This window comes from Dromiciops gliroides, chromosome 6 (assembly GCF_019393635.1).
Source record: "Dromiciops gliroides isolate mDroGli1 chromosome 6, mDroGli1.pri, whole genome shotgun sequence".
NCBI classification, from domain to species: Eukaryota; Metazoa; Chordata; class Mammalia; order Microbiotheria; family Microbiotheriidae; genus Dromiciops; species Dromiciops gliroides.
In genome coordinates, this window is record NC_057866.1 from 218771720 (window position 1) to 218793469 (window position 21750).

Genomic DNA, 21750 nt, shown 5'->3' on the forward strand with positions numbered 1-21750 from the left:
ACAAGCATTAATGTAGTTATGACAAACTTTAATATTCATTCATTTGACGTGTAAATTGGTCATATGTTGGTGAAATTATATACATAAATTCTTAATGTAGGAAAGCTTATAAAATTGTAAACCACTAACAGCTGAAGTACAATTTTTGTTTTCCTCCATGATAAATCATAGTGTACTTACAGTGCATTTTTTTAGGGCAAGTTAGCACCCATTAGTGCTGCTGTCAATTCCAGGAAACAAAAATCACACATTTCACTGTATTTTCAGTATCATTAAAAGCCAGATTATTAGAAACCAGAGTTCTTAATGTGATAAACTGCAGGGTAGCTGAAAACATGTTAACATCAAGTTGATCTCATTGCAGCTTTCATATTTTTCTTTAAAAATACTGACACTTTAAATTTGAGTATGGGTAATTAAAATTGTTTTTATATATTTTAATGAAATTTCAGAGACAATCAGTGATTGGTAGGGAAAAGTCATGTCTTCTGCCAAACTGTCAGTTTATATAACTGCCTAGTAGAGAAATTGATATTAATGGTTCAGTGTTCTCTATACCCCTGGGATGTCTTTGGTTACTAAGATATGATAAGCAACTATGCCAGGCTATATAGTAAACCTTGTCTCCCTGCCAACTTGCAATCCATCTTTCAAATGAGTACCATAAACAGACATGAGTGCATCCCTACTTCCATCTTTGGAGCCTTCTGTCAAGAGTTTAGAAGCAGACCTTTTGTCTGAAGAGTAAAAACCAAAGAAGTCTTGGTCTGAAAATGTACTACACTGTTAAATCCAGTTTGCAAAGGAGGGAAAAAATCTATTCAGTTTTATTTAGTTGGGAAAATTAACTCAAATTGCATCAACATTTCCTTGTCTAAAATATTTAGGTGAAATAGTACTTGACAACTCTTGTGAATGATTGTGTAGTCAGAATATTATAATATGCTTCGGTTAGAAAGCACCTACCGGGGGCATCTAGTCTTTTTTCTATGTTCATAGCTGATTTAAATCTGCCTGAAATAATTTTGTTTCAATTTTTTTATTTTAAAACATCACCAGGCACATATCAGAGACTCAGGGAGACAGACAGACAGACAGACATAGACAGAAAGACAGAAAATGAATTGAATCAGTCAGTATATATACCCTTCAGATTCTAAATGCGATGAAAACTCTGAAACTCCTATTGACAATCCATTTACTTTTTAAAATACAAATTAGAAGACAGAGCACCTCCCTATGATGAGAAATCTCCGTATTATAGGAACCTCTACATAACAGACTTCCATTTTTTTACACATATAGGGAGTTAATGGTGAGGGATTACTTATATCAAAGCAAATTATAATCTTCTCTTTAGTTCTTAATCTTAGAAAGTTTACTGGGGTACTAAAAGGTCAAATGATTTTCCTCGGATCATACAGGTAGTATTTCTTAGATGTGAGAGGTGAACCCAGGGGCTCATGATTATAAGGACAATTCGCTATCCACTACAACACACTGCCTCACTTGTTTTTAGGCTTTTAAAAATAGTACTAGTATAGCTAATTACAGAAGATTAAAACTAGTCTTTTGCCTAATGGACAGGCTAAGAAATCATGTTTTCCTGAGATTTAGTAAGAAGTAACACCAGAGTCAAGAATCATCTATTAAGCATCTATTGTGTTAAATGTTGTGGTTACAAAGAAAGGCATAACACAACCTCTACCCTCAAGAAATTAATAATTTAATGGGGAAAGACAGGTAAATTAAGTTGAAATAAGAAGGGGAGGAGGGATTGTGCAGCCTGAGGTATGATGAAGGCTGGCAGCCAGGTAGGAAATGATGTGAGGAGGAATGAGTTGATTTCATCTTACAAAATGATAAATTTTTGGATATTTCATTTTCCAGGAAAGTAGCTTGGTGGGAAATGATGAGAAGTATTCCCTGGATGCCATCCTTAAATATGGGAGGATCTATAAAAAGTCCTCCAGTGTCCATTTTCTACCCTCTCCATAACTGTTATTATGTCTGAATGTTCTAATATCCAAGAAATTTTTCCAAATCACTTATTGGAGGTTAATAACCTGAGATATCTCAAGTTCTTTGTTGTAACACAAAACAAACTGAGTATAAATCAGAAGAACTTGGTCTGAATTTCATGTTCTTTCATCAATATGTTATGGGCAAGAATTGGTAGTTCTTATATATTTCTCAATAAATAATTTTATTTGGTGCTAGAGAAAAAAATGAGTAGGAAGTCAAAGACTTCACCCATGTGGAGCAGGGCTTAGAAATATTCTCCTCCTTGAACAGAATAAAGGCAAAATCTTTTATAAAGGACAAAAGGGGTGTCCACTTAAAAATTAGAAGATTCCCTTTTGGGGTGGGGAAAGGTTGGATGCTTGTCAGAGTTGAGGGGTATTTTTTTTGAAATGATGGTCCTGACCTTTGGGGTTATCTCCTTCTCCTAGCTCCAGTCAGGTAGTAGCTACCCCAATTGACTTTCCTGCTATGGAATTTCATCTCCACTTCCTTCTTAGGTATATCCATCCTGATATCTAGTTGGTCAATCTAAATGTTAAGAGTCTCTTGATTCCTCTATATGTCATCTCTGTTATCTGGTTATCTTTGGTTTTTCTCCTCACAGGAGAAACTTCTTATTTAACCTAAGCTCCATGTTATATGTATGAGGCTTATATTTGTACCAACTATCTCAAAGGGTTATTGTTGAATGGAAACTTGGCTAACTTTACTATACAATACAAATACCATTCAATAGCATTATTTGCATATATCTATGGTTTCAATACATCCAACCATCAAAACTGACCTTAAATACTATACATGTTAATTACAGAGATGTATTAAAAAGGAAAAAATTTATAATTTTATTTAAAATCTCAACTGAAGAAATATTAACACACAAATGAGTAAATTTACTCATAAGCTTGAAGAACAATAATCACATTGTTCTCAGAAGCAAACTAAGTTGGTCATCTAAAATAAACAAATTACTATGCTTTCAAAATGGGGAAAAAAGGAGTAGGGTATTTTTGCAAACTTCACAATTAGGCATTCTAAATATTTATTTATTTATTGGGGGGGGTGAGGCAATTGGGGTTAAGTGACTTGCCCAGGGTCACACAGCTGGTAAGTGTCAAATGTCTGAAGCCAGATTTGAACTCAGGTACTCCTGACTCCAGGGCCAGTGTTCTATCCACTGTGCCACCTAGCTACCCTCAAGTGGGTTTTATATATACATATAAGAGTTTTTCATTCAAGGAAATAGATGTAATGTTCATTATTGTTGTTGTTGCTTACTTTTTTTGTTATCTCATCTTTAACTTTTCAGATGGAGTTCAAACAAAAACTGTCCAAAGAGAGTTTGTTATTGTTGTATTATTCATTTATATTTAATAATCATTGACTTTTGGAAATACATAATAATGTATTCTTTGTTCCTGAATAAACAATTAAAATGAAAGCATTTTTAATATAACTCCAGTAATAGGAAAATAGAAATGATATGTGTCACATTCTGTTGCTGTATTATTGTGATCTCCTATTATGAGTCTTTGGGGTTTTAAGCTTTTTGACTAAATAAGTCAGGAGAATGAAAATTAAGACCTGAATATGTTACCATATTTCTATAGTGTACAGTAACAATGAAGATCTAATTATCTAATTTACTATCACAAGCTTCTCCATTCCCACACACATATCTGAATGACTAGGTAATTTATTCCATGTTTTCTCATCTGCACATTGTAGACTAAATTCATACAGATGTTGCCTTTTGATTCCATTCTTAAATGTTATCTGTATCATTGGCTCCTTTCATAATTAATGAATTTTTAATTACATTCCAATTATATGGGGACTGCTATCCAGGTAAAAATCTAACAGTAGGCTACTATTATTAACTTTTATTAATAAATTTTAGCAATGTCTTTTTATTTTTTTTAATTTATTTTTTTTTACCAGAAATTTTCTTTATTATATAGTAGTAGTACGTGCTCTTTATTAAATAGTAGGAGTATGCGGGACAATTCAGGTATAGTGAGTTGCTGATGGATGAACATGGCTATTAAGTGTCAAGTGTCTGGGGAAACATTGGAACTGAGTCTTCCTGGACACTGTTTAGACAATTCCAATTTTGTTGGCAACATGCAAAGCATCATAGTCTGGAGCCAGTCTGACATAGGCCTTCTTCTCTCCATCAGGCCTGATCAGTGTGTTGACCTTGGCCACATCAATGTCATAAAGCTTCTTTACAGCTTGCTTAAACTGATGATAGTTGGCCTTGACATCCACAATGAAGACAAGGGTGTTGTTGTCCTCTATCTTCTTCATAGCAGACTCAGTGGTCAAGGGAAACTTAATGATGGCATAGTGGTCAAGCTTGTTTCTCCTCGGGGCAATTTTCCCAGGGTACTTGGGCTGCCTTTGAAGTCTTAGAGTCTTGGGTCGCTGGAAGTTGGGGGATGTTTAGATCTTCTTTTTGTAGCTGTGCACACCCTTCAATACTGCCTTCTTGGCCTTCAAAGCCTTGGCCTTGGCTTCCATCTTGGGGGGAACCACCACTTCCTTCTTCACCTTCGGTGCCATCTTAAGGAAAAGGAGCAATGTCTTTTTTAAATGATGTATATTTATTGGTAAACCATTACTATAGGTTTTTAACCTGTTTATCATATGTTCAATTAATTTTCTTTCTCAATTTTCAACAGAGCATTAATCTGTCTATAGTTGCCTTAACCATAAGGGTCATTTTCGTTCATGAATACTGTATGGATTTTGTTGAGATTCTTTGCAAATTCTTTATAGTATGTTCTGAAAATGTAAATTAATAATGAATAAATATAATACCCTTGTATTTGAGCAGTGTAAAGGCTTAAGTTTTGGAGATATAAATTTATCATTTGGTAAAAAATAGTTGAGAATGGTGGAAAGCAATCTCACAGATATTCGCCATAAAAAAGAAATAAGTGGGGCAGCTAGGTGGCACAGTGGATAAAGCACTGGCCCTGGATTCAGGAGGAACTGAGTTCAAATCAGGCCTCAGATACTTGATACTTACTAGCTTTGTGACCCTGGCAAGTCACTTAACCACAATTGCCTCAAAAAAAAAATGAAATAAGCAAAGATGAGCAACCTTTAAAATAAGAAATACATTAGGCATAGACTTATATTTTACACCATTGACCAAGATAAGGTCAAAATAGATTCATGTCCTAGATATTAGGAGAGAAAGAACTAGAAAATTTGAAGAACATGGAACATTTTATTTATCTGACTTATGGACAGGTGAACAATGTATGAATAAACAAGGGATACAGAGAGCATAGTGAGGTATTTTAAGGGCCAAAATTTAATAAGTGAAGAGTTAATTGGATGGCTCACCATAATATTGGGGTAAGAAAGGAGATTAACAGCCTCTTTCAGAAAACAAAGCAGGGTTTATTAATGGGAACAAATTTAAACACAAGTAAGGTCAATAGAACTAGGGACAATGAAAAAGGGAATGGGGAAGGAAAAAATACAACCCAGAAATTCACCACCACCCAGAAACAGTTTCAAAAAGAATCAGCTGCGCAGTGTCCCTCTCCCACTTTCACTTGTTCTGAAGTGCACTCTCCTCCCTTCTCTCTCCCCGAAGCCCCCTCTCTCACAGGAAATAGGGCCAACCCCACACACAGCCCCAAGTTAATTGGCTGAAAACCCTGATTGACATAACTAACAAGTGGCTTTACAAATGCCAGCCCCCCAGCTTCTGGATTCTGAAGATTACCTGACCTGTCCTCACCAAGCTTCTAGTCATGGTGGGGCTTCCGTCATTATAATTTAGTTAGGCTCATATAGGCATGTGGGTGTCTGGCACAATGTCAGGGAACATGGACATGTGCCAGGGTTTCTAATTTTAGCCAAAGATGGGGTCATAGAAAACCCAAATCAAAATTAATTCCTTACAGCATAAAACAGAAAATGTCAATTATATTACATTAAAAAGGTTTGAAAAATAAAATAAATATAGTGAAAATCAGAAGGAAAGCAGAAAATTGGGGAAAATCATAGCTTCTCAATAGTCTCAAATATAGAAAGAACTTTGTCAAATCTATAAGAAAATCAATAACTCTCAAATGATAAATGGTCAAAAAATATTAGTTTTCCAATAAAGAAATTTTTAAAAAATTCTAGTAATATGGAGAAAATGCTCTACGTCATTATTGATAAGAAAATACAGTTTAAAAAACAAACAAACAAAACCTTGACATATAACCTATCAAGTTGGCTAAAATTATTGAAGGGGAAAGTGCAAATGTTGGAAGGCATGTGGAAAAACTGGGACACATTCATTGTTTTGTGGAAATTTCAACTGTTAAGTATTTACAGCAATTCTCTTTGTGGTAGTAAAGAATTAGAAATTGTGGGGATACCATTTTGGAAAGGAATTTTGAATTCTGTACAAAGACTTATTAAATTGCCTATACCTTTGACCCAACAATATCATTGTTAGTTTTATTACAAAATAATGATTAGAGAAAAAGGAAAAGAACTTCTATGTTATAAAATATTTATAGCAATTCTCTTTGTGGTAGTAAAGAATTAGAAATTGTGGGGATGCACATCAATTGAGGAATGGCTGAACAAGGTGTAGTATATGATCACAATGAAATAGTACTGTGATATAGAAATGATGAATAGGTTGATTTTAGGAAAAACATTGATAGACTTGCATAAAATAATGAAGAGTGAAATAAGCAGAACCAAGAGAATGTTATATACAGCTACAGAAAAAAAAATATTTTAAGAACAACTTTGAGTGACTAAGTAATTTTGACTATTATAAATTCCTGAATTAACTACAAAGGACATATTAAGGAAAATACCATCTGCATCCAGAGAAAGAACTGATTAATAGAACTCTTTATAAAATGATTTTATGTACACAAATATATAAATATATGCATATTTATGTATAATGGTAGCCACCATTAGGGCAGGGAGAGAGGGAAGACAAAATGGATAAAAATAAATCATATGACTTTATTATATTTAAAAGAAATAGCAAATTGTACATAATCAATTTGCAGTTTCATGTGCAATTATCTTTCTCTAAATTCTAATATGGAATGGAAATTCATGCTCTGTTTTATAAATTAAAAATTCAATAAAAATAAATAAATGAACTCAGTGACTATCCAAAATGCCAATGGCACAAATGATTAACATTAAAAGAGTGTTCAACAAAGATATTAACTCTAATTGTTCAAAATGTTGAGAAAGAGACAGAGAGAGACAGAGAATGATATTACGTAGCTCCTATTTAGTTTTAATTTGAGAATGTAAATGTCTCAATGTTTTAGTCAAAGTTTCAGTAAATTGCTTTCCTGGGAAGGATCAAGGCATTTACAAGTATTATCTTCATTCACTGTTTCAATATGATCTCCTGGCTTACGCTTATAGCCTCATATTTCCTTGGTTGATATTATGGATTTTCTGGTTGAGTGGAAATGAAATATTAACATCCTTTGAAAAAAAGATTTGACAAGAAGATCTAACTAATCAGAGAGTATATGTGTGTTTTTGTGTATGTGTAGTGGAGTCACAGAATTTGATGCTAATAATACATTTGTTATATGATCGATAATATTTCTTTTATGGCCATTTTAAATTATAAAGACATTGAGATACCTTCTAACTGTGAAATTCTATGATTTTTATGAAATCTGTATACTATAAGCAGGATGTCATTTTTAATATATTGTTTTTAATAGAATTTTATTTTTCCAAAATATATGTAAAAACTAAATTTTAACACCAATTTTTTTTAAACTTTGTGTTCCAATTTCTCTTCCCCCCTCCATTCCCACCCTCCACCCGCAAGAACTCAAGCAATTCAAAATAAGTTATACATGAGTAGTCATGGAAAAATTCCCATATTAGATAGTTGTGAGAGAAAAGAGTAAAAAAACCCAAAACTTCAGATTAAGCAATTGTCAGAGTGGAAAGGAACAAAAATTTTAAAATGTGTTTCCATCTGTTTTCAGATACTATCAGTTCTTTCTCTGCAGATGGGTGGCAATCTTCAGAAGACCTTCAGGGTTATATTGGATCATTGCCTTGTTGAAAATAACCACATGCTTCCCAGCAGATCATCCCCCACTATTGCTGTTATTTTGTAGAACTTTTCACTCTACTTCAGTTCATGTTATAGGTCAGTGATAAATACTGACTTTTCCATTGTCTTTATATCTGTTAAAGAGTGTTTTTGTAAATATATCTTTATAAGTGTTGTACCTTGGTAAATTAAATAATATTTTTTATATATTTGTTTTTTCTTGAATGATATTTAGTTTTTAGATTTCTTCTTTTTTTTCTTTTTTGTTAGTAATTTGTTTAAATATTGATCACTTTTGTTAATTTACTTGGTAACCTGCTCAATTACTGAAACAAACTGTCACAACTAGATTTTCCCCACTGATTCTTTAGAATTTACTAAGTATTTCTTCTACTAAGTTTTTTTCCCATAAAAGTATTTTATTATTTTCCAGTTATGCATAGAGATAGTTTTCATCATTTGTTTTATAGGATTTCTAGTTTCAATTTTTTCTCCCTCCATCCCCTCCCTCCCCCTCCCCAAGACAGCAAGCAATCTGATATAGGTTATACGTGTACAATCACATTAAACATGTTTCTGCATTAGTCATGGTGTGAAAGAAGAATCAGAGCAAAAAGGAAAAACCTCAAAAAAGAAAAAAAAACATAGTATGGTTCTATCTGCATCTACATTCCATAGTTCTTTTTTTTTTCTGGATTTGGAGAATATTTTCCATCATGAGTCCTTTGGAACTATCTTGGACCATTGCACTGCTGAGAAGAGTCAAGTCTTTCACAGTTGATCAACACACAATATTGTTGATACTGTATACAATGTTCTCTTGGTTCTGCTCATCTCCCTCAGCATCAGTTCAAGTAAGTCCTCCCAGGTTTCTCTAAAATCTGCTGCTCATTGTTTCTTACAGCACAATAGTATTCCATTACATTCATATACCAGAACTTGTTCAGCCATTCCCCAATTGATGGGCAACCCCTCAATTTCCAGTTCCTTGCCACCACAAAAAAAGCAACTCTAATTATTTTTGTACATGTGGGTCCTTTTCCTTTTTTATGATCTCTTTGGGGAAAAGACCTTTTAGTGGTATTGCTGGGTCAAAGGGTATGCACAGATTTATAGCCCTTTGGGAATAGTTCCAAATTGTTCTCCAGAATGATTGGATGACTTCACAGTTCCAGCAACAATGCATTAGTGTACTAATTTTCCCACAGCTTCTTCAAAGTTTATTATTTTCCTTTTTTTGTCATATTAGCCAATCTGATAGGTGTCAGATGGCATCTCAGAGTTGTTTTAATTTGCATTTCTCTAATCAGGAGTGTTTTTAGAACATTTTTTCATGTGGCAATAGATAGCTCTGATTTCATCAGAAAACTGCCTGTTCATATCCTTTGACCATTTCTCAATTGGGGAATGAATTGGAATCTTATAAATTTGATTTAGTTCCCAATATATTTTACAAATGAGGCCTTTATCAGAAATGCTGGCTATAAAAATTATTTCCCAGCTTTCTGCCTTCCTTCTAATTTTGGATTTATTGCTTCTGTTTGTACAAAACCTTTTTAATTCAATGTAATCAAAATCATCCATTTTCCATTTCATAATAGTCTCTATCTCGGTCATAAATGCTTCTTCTTTCCATAAATCCGACAGTCTAATTATTCCTTCCTCTCCTAATTTACCTATGGTATCACCTTTTATGTCTAAATCTTGTACCACTATTGACCTTCTTTTAGTGTAAGGTGTAAGATGTTGGTCTATGCCTTGTTTCTTCCATACCATCTTCCAGGTTTCCCTGAAGTTTTTTCTCAATACTGAGTTCCTATCCCAGAAGCTGTAGTCTTTGGTTTTATCAAACAGTATATTACTAAAGTCATTTGCTACTGTGTCTCTTGTGCCTAACCTTTTCCATTGATCCACCACTCTATTTCTTAGCAAGTATCAAATTGTTTTGATGACTGCTGGTTTTAGTAAAACTTCAAATTTGGTAGAGCTAGCCCACCTTCCTGTGCAATTCTTTTCATTAGTACCCCTGATATTCTTTACCTTTTGTTTTTCCAGATGAATTTTGTTATTTTTTTTATCTCTATAAAATAATTTTTAAGTAGTCTGATTGGTATGGCATTGAATAAGTAAATTTAGGTTGAATTGTCATTTTTATTTTATATTAGCTCAGCCTTTCCATAAGCAATTGATATTTTCTACTTATTTAGATATGATTTGGTTTGTGTGAAAATTGTTTTGTAATTATGTTCATAGTTATTAAGTTTTTATAAAGAATTTAGTCTGTTAAATAGATGTATAAAGTTTTTTTTCACTTTGGCTAAGTTTATAACATTAATTTCATTTTCTTATTATAGTTAGCATTTATAAAAATATGTCAAATAATAGGGGAGGGAGGCAAAATGCCTACGTTAACATTCTTTGTACTAGGAAATACATTGATTATAAACTGAAACAATTGCTTGCTCTTTCTATTAGAAGAGCACAATGACATTAAACTGCTCCAATTTCTACAATGTTTGTACTTTGTTTTTAATTTCAAAAATGAATATCCTAATTTTCTGTAGCAAGTAATAAAGCACTTGCATTATTTTCAGGTTTTCTGTTTATTTGCTTTGTTTTTGTTATTTCTATTGTTCATATCCTTTCCCCAAGAAAATTGAATCTTTCTTGACATATGTATAACTTTGTTATAGGGAATTATTTTTTTCTGGATATGTTGCTGACATTTCATTATGAAAATTTTATTTAAAAATTTTTGTCCTACTGAAATAAATCTATAGTTTTCATTATTTTTTTTTGTCTCTCATAAAAAGTGCCTTCTTTCACCATTTTAGGACATTTTAAAAGTATTAATGACTCTTTAAATGTTTGATAAAATTCACTAATAAATCCATCTAGCCAAGGATGCCTGTATCTGTTCTTAGTAGTCTTCTTAGTAATCCTTCTGTATATCTTCTTAGTAGTCATTTCATGAATTGCCAGATTAATTTTTATTCCAGAAATTAGATTATTGAAATCTTTATTTTATATGCAAAATATTTTATATTCCTGTAGGTACACATCAACTTCTTTTTGATCCACACTTTAATGAGTGACTTGAAATGTTATTTCTTGATTAAACTAGCTAATGTTGTTGCTAACTTATTTCTTGTCTAATATTTTATTTGTATGCACAGTCCATTGATGCTCCTTCTTTTTTGTTAAAATAAATTTCCTGAGAAACTATTTTCCCCCAGGTGACATTTAGCAAAAATAATATTTTAATATTTTGCTTTATTATTGTTATAATTTAGTTCCACATTACCAATTTGTATTTTTAATACTTGTTCTTTGACTGTAATTCCTTTAATAAGTATTATTTAACATTATGGTGTATAAACAATGTATTTGTTATTTTTCATTTTTTAATCTTTAACATTTCTTTATGCCAAATCTCATTGTCAGCATTTATAATGTTATATATAATTCTAAGAAATGTGTGTATATGTGTGTGTGTGCACATAGATAGATTAGTAAAATAATTATTGCAATGATTTGTTTAGATAAACATTGTCTTTCTTTTTTACTTCCATTGGTTTTATTCATTCCTAACTTAGAACTATTAGTTTCCTAAAATTTTATGTTACTATCATGGCCTTTATTCAAATTAATACTGCATTAAAATATGTTTCTTTGTTATTTCTTGCAATATATATTATATATATGTAATATATTACATATATATTATATATATGTAATATATTACATATATATTACATATATTATATATATTACATATATTATATATATTTTTTTTACACTGAGAAGCAGCACGATATAGAGAGTAGAAAGCTAACTTCAGCATCAGTAAGAACTAGATTAAATATGATGTCTTGTTGTATCCTATATGAACAGAGGGTGCTGGAACAGAAAGAATTAGATAAATATTCCCTAGAACAATGTTGATTTGATAACCATTATCTGAGAAGTCTTTTGCCATTGAATTTTTGCTCCGTATTTTCCTCACTAGTTCTTTTGGGTATTTGTGTCCTCCTTATTATCACTGAATAGTTTTTCCATGGCTACACTTTTAGGCCTTTCCTTCATGATCTTTTCTGCCAGGTTCTATATTATTCCACAGATTTGACCCTTTCCTTCAACTCACAAATGAGAGTGATTCAGGAATGTCATGAAAAAAGTCAACAGCTTGAAAAACAAATGGGAAAGGAGATACAAAAGCTCTCTGGAGAAAATTGTCCAAGAATTAGGATTGAACAAATGGAAGCTAGTGATTTTATGAAAAACCAAGAGACAGTAGAGCAAATCCAAATGAATTAACAAATAGAGGGCAATATGAAATATCTCCTTGGAAAAACAGCTCTCCTGGAAAATAGATACAGGAGAGATAATCTGAAAATCATTGGACTACCTGAAAACCATGATCAAAATAAGTATATTCCAAGAGATTGTTAGGGAAAATTGCCCTGATATTCTAGAAGGAGAAAGTAAATCAGAAATTGAAAGAATCCATTGATCACCTCCTGAAAGAGATCCCAAAAGGAAAACTTCTAGGATTATTATAGTCAAATTCCAGGGATCCAAGATCAAGGAGAAAATATTGCAAGCAGCTGGAAAAAAAGAATTCAAATACTGTGGAGCTACTTTAAGTATAATTCAACATCCATCATCATCTACATTAAAGGACCAGAGGGCATGGAATATCATATTATGGAGAGCAAACCAGCACAACTTAGTCTAATCTTTCAGGAGGAAAAATGGGACTTCGATGAAAAAGAGGACTTTCAGGTATTCATGATGAAAAAACCTGAACTGAATAGAAAATTTGACTTTCAAAGACAAGATCCCAGAAAAGCATAAAAAGGTAAACAGGAAAAAGAAATCATGAGGGAAATTAAAAGGTTAAATTGTTTACATTTCCACATAGGAAGATAATGCTTCTAACTCATAAGAACTTTCTCTATATTAGAGCAGCTGAAAGGAATATACTTAGACAGAGGGAACAGGTGTGAATTGAATATGAAGGTATGATATCTGTGAAGCATTTATTTTTTGTTTATCCTTGGTTTTTTGTGGGGCAGGCAGGGTGGGCTGGCTTATGTCTGGGGCTGGATATGGGCTCAGGGCCTTCTGGGTCCAAGGTTGATTCTTTGTCCATTGAGTCACCTAGATGACCCATGATGACATCTTTAAAAGGAATTTAAGGGGTAAGAGTAATGCACTCAAAGAAAGGAAAATGGAGAGGTAGGCTGGAGAAAAGTAGCTCACATGAAGGAAACAAGAAAAAAGCTTATGGAGTGGAGTGGAAGATGGGGAAGGAGTGGGGGAGTGAATGAACGATTCTGTCCTCAAAATTGGCTCAAAGAGGGAATAACATACACACTCAAGTGTGTATAGCAATATATTTTTCCCTGAGGGAAAGTTGGAGGAAAAGGAGATAAGTGTATGTGTGTGTGTGTGGGGGGGAGAAGGTGAAGGAAGGAAGGACAGATTGGGGGAGGGGGCATTAAAAAGCAAAACAATTCTCCCTCTCTCCGTGTTTCTCTCTCTCTCCTCCCATTCCCTTCTTCCTACATCTCCCTCCCGGCTCATCTACGTCTCCCTCCGGGATCGCTGAGCTTCTGGCAGTTGCCTGGTGCCGGCGGTGGCTGCTAAGTTAGTCCATCAGTCAGTGCCCGGCCACATCTCCGGCAGTGCCAGGCTCCCGAGAGGCTCGCTTTTGGCCCGAGATGACGCTTAAGTCGAGCCAGAGGAAGAGCGTGAGCAGTATGTGGACGGCCCTATCCAACCTCTCTCTACCTGGAGCACTTGCTGCAGAACCGCACCGAGCCCGAGGTTGCTTCCTTTCCCTCAAATGCTGTGATGGAGGACATATACACCAACGGGTCTGCTGCACCAGCTAGTCCTGGACCAGGTCAAAGCAGCCAGTGTGAACCACGGAAAGTCCGCTTCATTCAGTAATTCCCATGGGAATTACTCTGAAGCTGAATGAGAAACAGTCCTGCATGGTGGCCAGAATTCTCCATGGAGGCATGATTCACAGACAAGGCTCCCTTCACATGGGAGATGAAATCTTGGAAATCAATGACATGAGTGTAACAAACCACTCTGTGGATCAGCTGCAGAAGGTGATGAAAGAAACCAAAGGAATGATCTCATTAAAAGTGATTCCCAACCAACAAAACCATCACCCTGCTCTCCAGATGTTCATGAGAGCCCAGTTTGATTACAATCCCCAGAAGGATCCCCAGATTCCCTGCAAGGACGCAGGCCTCAAGTTTGCCACAGGGGACATCATTCAGAACATCAACAAGGATGACAACAACTGGTGGCAGGGCAGGGTGGAAGGCTCTACCCGGGAAGCTACGGGCTTGATTCCCTCTCCGGAGCTGCAAGAGTGGACAGTGGCAAGAGTGGCCCAGTCAACTACTTGGGCTGAGTCCCCAAGCTGCAGCCCCCTTCGGGGGAAGAAGAAGAAGTACAAAGACAAGTACCTGGTGAAGCACAACTCAATTTTCAATCAGTTGGACGTGGTTTCCTATAAGGAAGTTGTGCAGCTCCCTGCATTAAAGAGGAAGACCCTGGTGCTAATAGGAGCCAATGGAGTCGGTTGCAGCCACATCAAGAATGCCATGGTCAACAAGAACCCAGAGAAGTTTGTGTACCCAGCTCCATATACCACCCGACCTCCAAAGAAGAGTGAAGAAAATGGGAAGGATTATCACTTCATCTCCACCAAGGAGATGACCAAGAATATCTCAGCCAACGAGTTCTTGGAATTTGGCAGCTACCAGGGCAACATGTTTGGCACCAAATTTGAGACATTGCACCAGATCCATCAGCAGGAAAATGTCGCCATCCTGGACATTGAGCCCCAGACCCTGAAGATTATTCAGTCGGCAGAACTGTCCCCCTTCCAGACAGACAGACAAGGCCCATCAGTCAGAAGCTTTGCAGCAACTGCAAAAGGATCCTGAGACTATCCACAACAGATATGCACATTATTTTGATCTTATGCTGGTAAATAATGGTATTGATGAGTGCCTCAAGATATTGCAAGAGGCCTTTGAGCAGGAATGCAGTTCTCCTCAGTGAGTTCCTGTCTCCTGGGTTTACTGAGCACATTACCTTACTGCTCCTGATCTTGCCCCAGAACCCAATGGCAACACGGCTTCCACTGGTCCTCCCCTCTTCATAGTTGCTCCTCAACTTACCCACCCACCAAAAATGGATCAATCTTTGGGACTTGGCCAAGTTGCAGTCAGACCTTTCCTGCAAGACTTCTTCCAAGAATCACTCTGGAATCATTAGAGTGGGGATCTAAATTACTCAGGAGAAATCAGCTGGAAAATCACCGTGAGCTGTGTGGAAAAGGCCTGAAAATGAGTCCCAGGTCTTAGGCTCTTTCTCCTGACCCTGCACGCACCAGCCTGTCCCTCCTACTGCTACGGCAGATTCAGCTCCCTTTCTGCTTCTCTCTTGTCTCCCCAGGGAGCACAAGCTTCATCCAGTTTGCTTTGGGGAAGGCCTAGTAGAATGATGCAAATGTTTATTCTTGTGCAATTTCTTTAAATGCCAAAAACAGAGGAAATTACTGATGTGCAGTAACAATAAAAATGTCGCTATGCAAATGCCTTCAGTAACAATAAAAATGTCGCTGTGCAAATGCCAAAAAAAAAAAAAAAAAAGGAAAACACTTTCCAGGAGGGATAGGGTGAAAGAAGATAGAAAATAGAATAAATATCAAGAGGACAGAATGTGATGGAGGCTAATACAGTTAGCAATAGTAACTGTGAAAGAATTAATGAGCAAGATGATATCAGGATGTATGAAAAATGCTAACCATCAACAGAGGAAAAAGATATCTGAATACAGATTGCACTATAATTTTATTTGTTCATTCCTCTTTCTGAAGTTATTTTGTCTATTTTCTTTCACAACCTTACTAGTATGAAGTTGTTTTGCATAACTACACATGTATGACTTAATGAAGCAAATTTAGAACACAAAGTTTTAAAAAATTAATGTGATTTTTTTTACCATGTAACTTGGGGAAAATTCTAAATAAACATTTTTAAAAACACAAAAGGAATTATGGAAACACTTGGCTAAAGGATGCCATTGTGAATACTCATTGTCTCATCAGGGAAATTGGGTGATCCTGCATGCTTGAGAGCTTCACCTATGCAACATCTCTGGCAGGTTGTATCTTGGTGAAAAGATTTCTCTTGCAGGCTTGGTGATGCTCTGTGTGTCATCTCTAAACTAGACTAAATGAGATTTCAATCTCTATTAGGGGAAGGAGGGCCCACACTGATAAAAGCACAGATCCAGATAGAATTGAAGCGAGTATTGTCAGTCACTTACTTAACAAACAGCTACTTACAAATTCTGGAAGCTGACATTCTTAGTTCCTTCCTTGTCAAAAGATTTCATCTATGACTACTGGAGACTTTTTTCTAGGTAAACATATTGGATTTCATAGGGAGAGTCATTGAAAATATAGCTAATCCAATAAAGGATTTCATTACTCTTCTGCGTTTTCTAAGTTAGAAGTTTGCATCATTTGATAGCTGTGGGCATTTCAACCACCAGTGAAGATCTCAGCCTATACAGTCACACTTATTTTCCCTCCTACATGTTTTCTTTCCACAGGCTTCACTTAACCTCTTAGTGACCTTAATCATTCTCTTGTATTTAGTGACAGAAGAATTTTCAATCTACATTGGAACAGGGAGGTGTGTCAATCTGTTTTCTGTACACTGATGAAATCACAAGCATAGACAAAAGCAAAATGAAAACAGGGTTAAAGTCTTTCCACATGACTAGGCCAAATGACATAAAGGGCAGGGTATAAGTAAAAAGCCAGAGTTCACAAAATGATGTGGTTGAAATTAAAGGATTTAAAAAGAAGATACAAATGACATTCAAAGACTAGGCATTACCATATCATGGTTAGGAGGTAGTGGTCGTGAAACTAGAGCTTGTGTTGGAGGGGGAATATCAATAGGGATTCCACAAGAGTAGGGACAGGAAAACAGTAGGAGAAATAAGCCTTCCTAATGGCTTCATGGAAGTTTAGTGTTCAGCAAATTGCCAGTTTAATTAAAATTATTGGTTTCATTAATTGTGATCAAAACTTTTCCCTTTTCTGGTATTAAGTGTTCAGTAATTCAGTATAACTACATAATTTTCAGAAAGGGTAGAACACTACTATTTTCTCAACTTGTGACTTTGTAATATAAAGATGAATGATTAAGAATTTTAATTTTTTTTTCGATAATTAATCAGATAAAGGCAAAAATGTTACTATAGGCATCACACTAGCTATAGGTTTACGCCTTTCACCTGAAGATGATATAGTAGTAGAAAGTGAAACTTCTAAACCCTCCCTTCTGCTCTGGATTTTCAAGCTGGTATTGAAAAGATTTTACTTTAGTAACTGTATAATACCTCCTAATTGACCTGTTGCTATAGGAATATCCCCTTCATGTCTTGTTTGAAAGGTGTTTTCCTTGTTTCTTTTTTTGTTTGTTTTTCTTTCTTTTTCTTTTTTCTTTTTTTCTTCAGGGCAATGAGGGTCAAGTGACTTGGCCAGGGTCATGTAGATAGTGGCCAGTATCTGAGGCTGAATTTGAACTCAGGTCCTCCAGAATCCAGGGCCAGTGCTTTATCCACTGCACCACCTAGCTGCCCCTTTCCTACTTTTTTCTCTGAAGACTCTTGTGCAGAACAGTTTTTTTTCAGTAAAATGAGGAGAAAGGAGATAAAAATACAATTACACATCTCTAGTCACACAAGGAATTTTGATAGGTGAATCCTAGCAATCAAATTTTTAATCCATGAAACTATGCTTTTGTGGAACATGATTATTTTTTCCATCAAGAGGGTTCTCTGAGTGGACAGCTAGGTGGCACAGTGGCTAACATGACTGCCTTGAATTCAGGAGTACCTGAGTTCAAATTGGGTGTCAGACAGTTGACACTGTGTGACCCTGGGCAAGTCACTTAACCCTCATTGCCCTGTAATAAACAAACAAAGAAATAAACAAACAAATGAATAAATTATAAGTAAATAAGTAAACAAATGAATTAATGAATTATTAAATAAATAAATATTGTTGAATGAATGAATAAACAAACAAATGATTAAATAAATAAACAAATAAATAAAGGAAAAAAGAGAGAGTCTTCTGGGATTGCTTTATGCCTATCACAATGGCTCTATGCCATTGTTGAAGCCCCCTCCCTCCAAGAAACCTCATTAATATTTTTGAATCATCCCTTTTCCTCCATTCCTTTTATCCAATGAACTGAAGTTATTAATTCATTTATATATTAAAATGTCATTTTTACCCCTTATTCTCTTCATCATGATTACCACTAGGCCTAATCCTTATTATTTTCCACCTAAGTTATTCAAACAGACATCCTAATAACCTCACTGAGTCTAGTCACTACCTACTTTACTTCAATCTAAAATATGTTCTTCCTGCCTTTCAATGGAATTAGTAATCTGACCCTTTTCCATTCAAACTAATTTCTCATTAAATTAAACCAATCATCTTCCTCTCTAATTAGATCATTTTCTTCAGTATCAATTGATCACTTGATGTATTTGTTAAGTAGCCCTACTCTGTTAGGCATTATGTGGGGTAATGGGTATTTAAAAGAAAAGTGGAACTATGCTTGCCTTCAAGGAACTTACATTCTATCATGCCAGTAACATGTCCATGATTATGTATTGTGAGATTTAAAATTGGATATTAGATCATAAATCTCCCCTCTTTAACCTTTCCCTTAATTTATCTCCCAGACTAGTAAATGGAAGAAGCTTCTGGTTTTCTAGTTAGAGCTTTTATTGTATGGTAGTCACAAGGTGATGTTGATTAGAAGAATAGGAAAGTAAAAATACAATACAAATCATCTTAAGTCTAAGCTTAGTCTATATTTCATATAAAACTCACCAAAAGCCAAAGGCCACCTCTGGGGAGAGAGAGAGAGACCGTGTCAAGTGCATGCTGCTGCTAACCGCAAGCCGGGCCCAGTTGAACTCTCATCAGTATCAGCCTGTGCAGCACAGTCAGGAGACCAGCAGAGCAGGAAAAAGTCCCCACTTCTGTTCTCTCCTTGCCTTTTAAGCTCGCACCCCGGAAGTGGAGTGCTAGCAGGCAGTCTGACATGCACAGCAGGCAGACTGGCGTGCGTAGCTCATGCCATTGGTCTCCTCCCTGAAAGGGTGGTCCTTGAAAAACTGGCGTCTTTCAGTTATCCTAACTGACTGTTAAAAACTTTCATTTTTTTTTTACTACAGTATACGTAAAATAAATTATATTTAAAATGCTCATTTTGTTACTTTATGCTTTTTCTCACATTATTCTCCCATTTGACATCTCCTTTGCCTAGGAAAATCCTAGTCACTATGTAAATTCTAAATCACTTGTTACCAAAATCATGAAGATAATCTAACCCACTTATGTCTCTCAGTTTTTTGATGGCCTATTAGATAATCTATATTATGAAGTTAGCATGTTTAATTTATTCATTTTTTCTAAATGCATGTAGATGACCTAGGTGGTGTAGTAGATAAAGCACAGGTCCTAGATTCAGGAGGACCTGAGTTCAAATGTTGCTTCAGACATTTGACACTAGCTTTGTGACCCTGGGCAAGTCACTTAACCCTCTTTGCCATTAAAAAAAAGAACCATATGTGTATTAGATCTTTCAAATACCCTATTTCAACTAGAACCTTATCGGAGACTTAGAATTTGCCCAGTAAATATTTATTGCTTGACCGATCAATAATTCGACATGTGGAATATGTAAATTCTTGTATTAATATGTTGTTTTAAATATAGTTTAACTGGTTTGCCAAACAGAGCAATTGAAGAGTTACTGGAGAAATCAGAGAAATTTTTTGCCTGGAGTTTCCAGAAAAAAAAAAATCAATATGTTCGCCTTAGTTACCAGTGCTTTTCAATGTGATAACAATATTTTGGTTTTGCCAGCACACCAAAACAGATTCTGTTGTGAAAAGGAAGCCTTAAAAAGTAAAGAGATTTAGTTTGGGAAGGATATTGCAGACCTCTGCCAACATCGAAAGTCTGTAACTTAAGGATTTTTAAATAGTGACATACTGAAATATAATTATAAATGTTAGAATTCTGATTGGTTATTTGTTTGTACATGAGATCTAAGGCTGTGAGAAAATTAGATTTTTTTCTAAACAGTGTTTGTTTTGTGACACTATTTACACAAATCATTGCTGTAGTTCTGGATACAAATTTTCACAGCGATAGCACCAGATGCTGTGAGATCTCACTATATCAAATTGAATCAAGTATCTGTGATTTTGACAAAACTGTCTATACCACAGAAGAATTAAATGCATCTAACATAATAGATGTGTTACAGAACTGCCTCAGAAACTGAGTGTTTCTATGAGTTTTCCCTGGCTTTTCCCAATGCCTGGATTGATCTGCCTCTTGTTTTCCTTGGCTTCTTTCAAGTTTCAGCTGAAAACTCAATGCCTGTGGAAAATCCTGTCCTGGCCTCCTTTATAATGCTAGTGCATTTGTATTGATAGTATCTAAAAGCATATCTACCACCAAGTTATGTATCTATCCATCCATGTATATATTTATCTATTTTAAAAAATTGTTTGCATGTTGTCTCTTCCTTGAGACTGTGAGGTTCTTCAGGGCAGGAGCTCTTTTTATGTCTTTATATCTATAGTACTTTTCAGAACAACTGATGAATAGGGAGTGCTTAAGGAATGCTTGATGGCAAGGTGTCACCCACTTCTAATATCTCCTACTAGAAAGACTGGAGTTGTTGAGTAAATTGAGTTTAGGAGTTCTGAGCTGCAGTGGGCTAACGATAGTTAAATGTTTACAAGGGCTGTTCCATTATGGTGAGGCCAGTAAAGTAATAGTTTTTCTGCCTACAGAGGGGCAAATTGGGCAAAGTATAGAATGGGGAAGGGCAAAATAACTGTACCAGTCAGTGGTGGAATTAAAGCCTATGAGTGGCCAGTTTATGTGAGACACGGAGACCTAGTCTCTTTTTAAAACATGCTGATTTAGCTTCATTTGATTTAAGTGACTTTCCAAAGTTGTATACCTGGTAAAAATTAGAAGCAGGATTTTAACCTATTTTTTCATTATTTTGCTCATACTAGCCTGCCTCTCATAAGATCTAAATAACCTAATTGAAATTATATTTTATCTTTTTTGGTGTCTTTTATTTTATTTACCATTTTCTTTTTTCCTGATTACATGAAAACAAATTTTGACATCAATTTTTTGTCATAGACAGCATATATATTATAATTTTATTTTTCAAATTACATGTAAAAACAAATTTCGACATCAATTTTTAAAGCTTTGTGTCCCAACTTCTCTTTCTCCCTCCCTTCCCACCTCCTACACCCAAGAACTGAAGCAGTTCAATATAAGTTATACATGAGCAGTCATGGAAAACATCTCCACGTTAGCTGGGTGTGAGAGAAAACAGATAAAAACAAAACTTCAGATTAAGGCGTTATCAAAAAAAAAAAAGTGTGTTTCAATTTGTTTTCAGATACTATCAGTTCTTTCTCTGTAGATAGATTGCAATTTTCATAAGTCCTTCACAATGATATTAGATCATTGC

General features: G+C 35.1%; 2 pseudogenes; one reads left to right on the top strand and one right to left on the bottom strand.

Annotated features, from left to right (window-relative positions):
• Positions 1–4122: 4122 nt before the first annotated feature.
• On the bottom strand, positions 4123–4590 carry LOC122732774 (annotated as a pseudogene).
• A 9237-nt stretch (positions 4591–13827) lies between these two features.
• LOC122732608 lies at positions 13828–15217 on the top strand (annotated as a pseudogene).
• The last annotated feature ends 6533 nt before the right edge of the window (positions 15218–21750 follow it).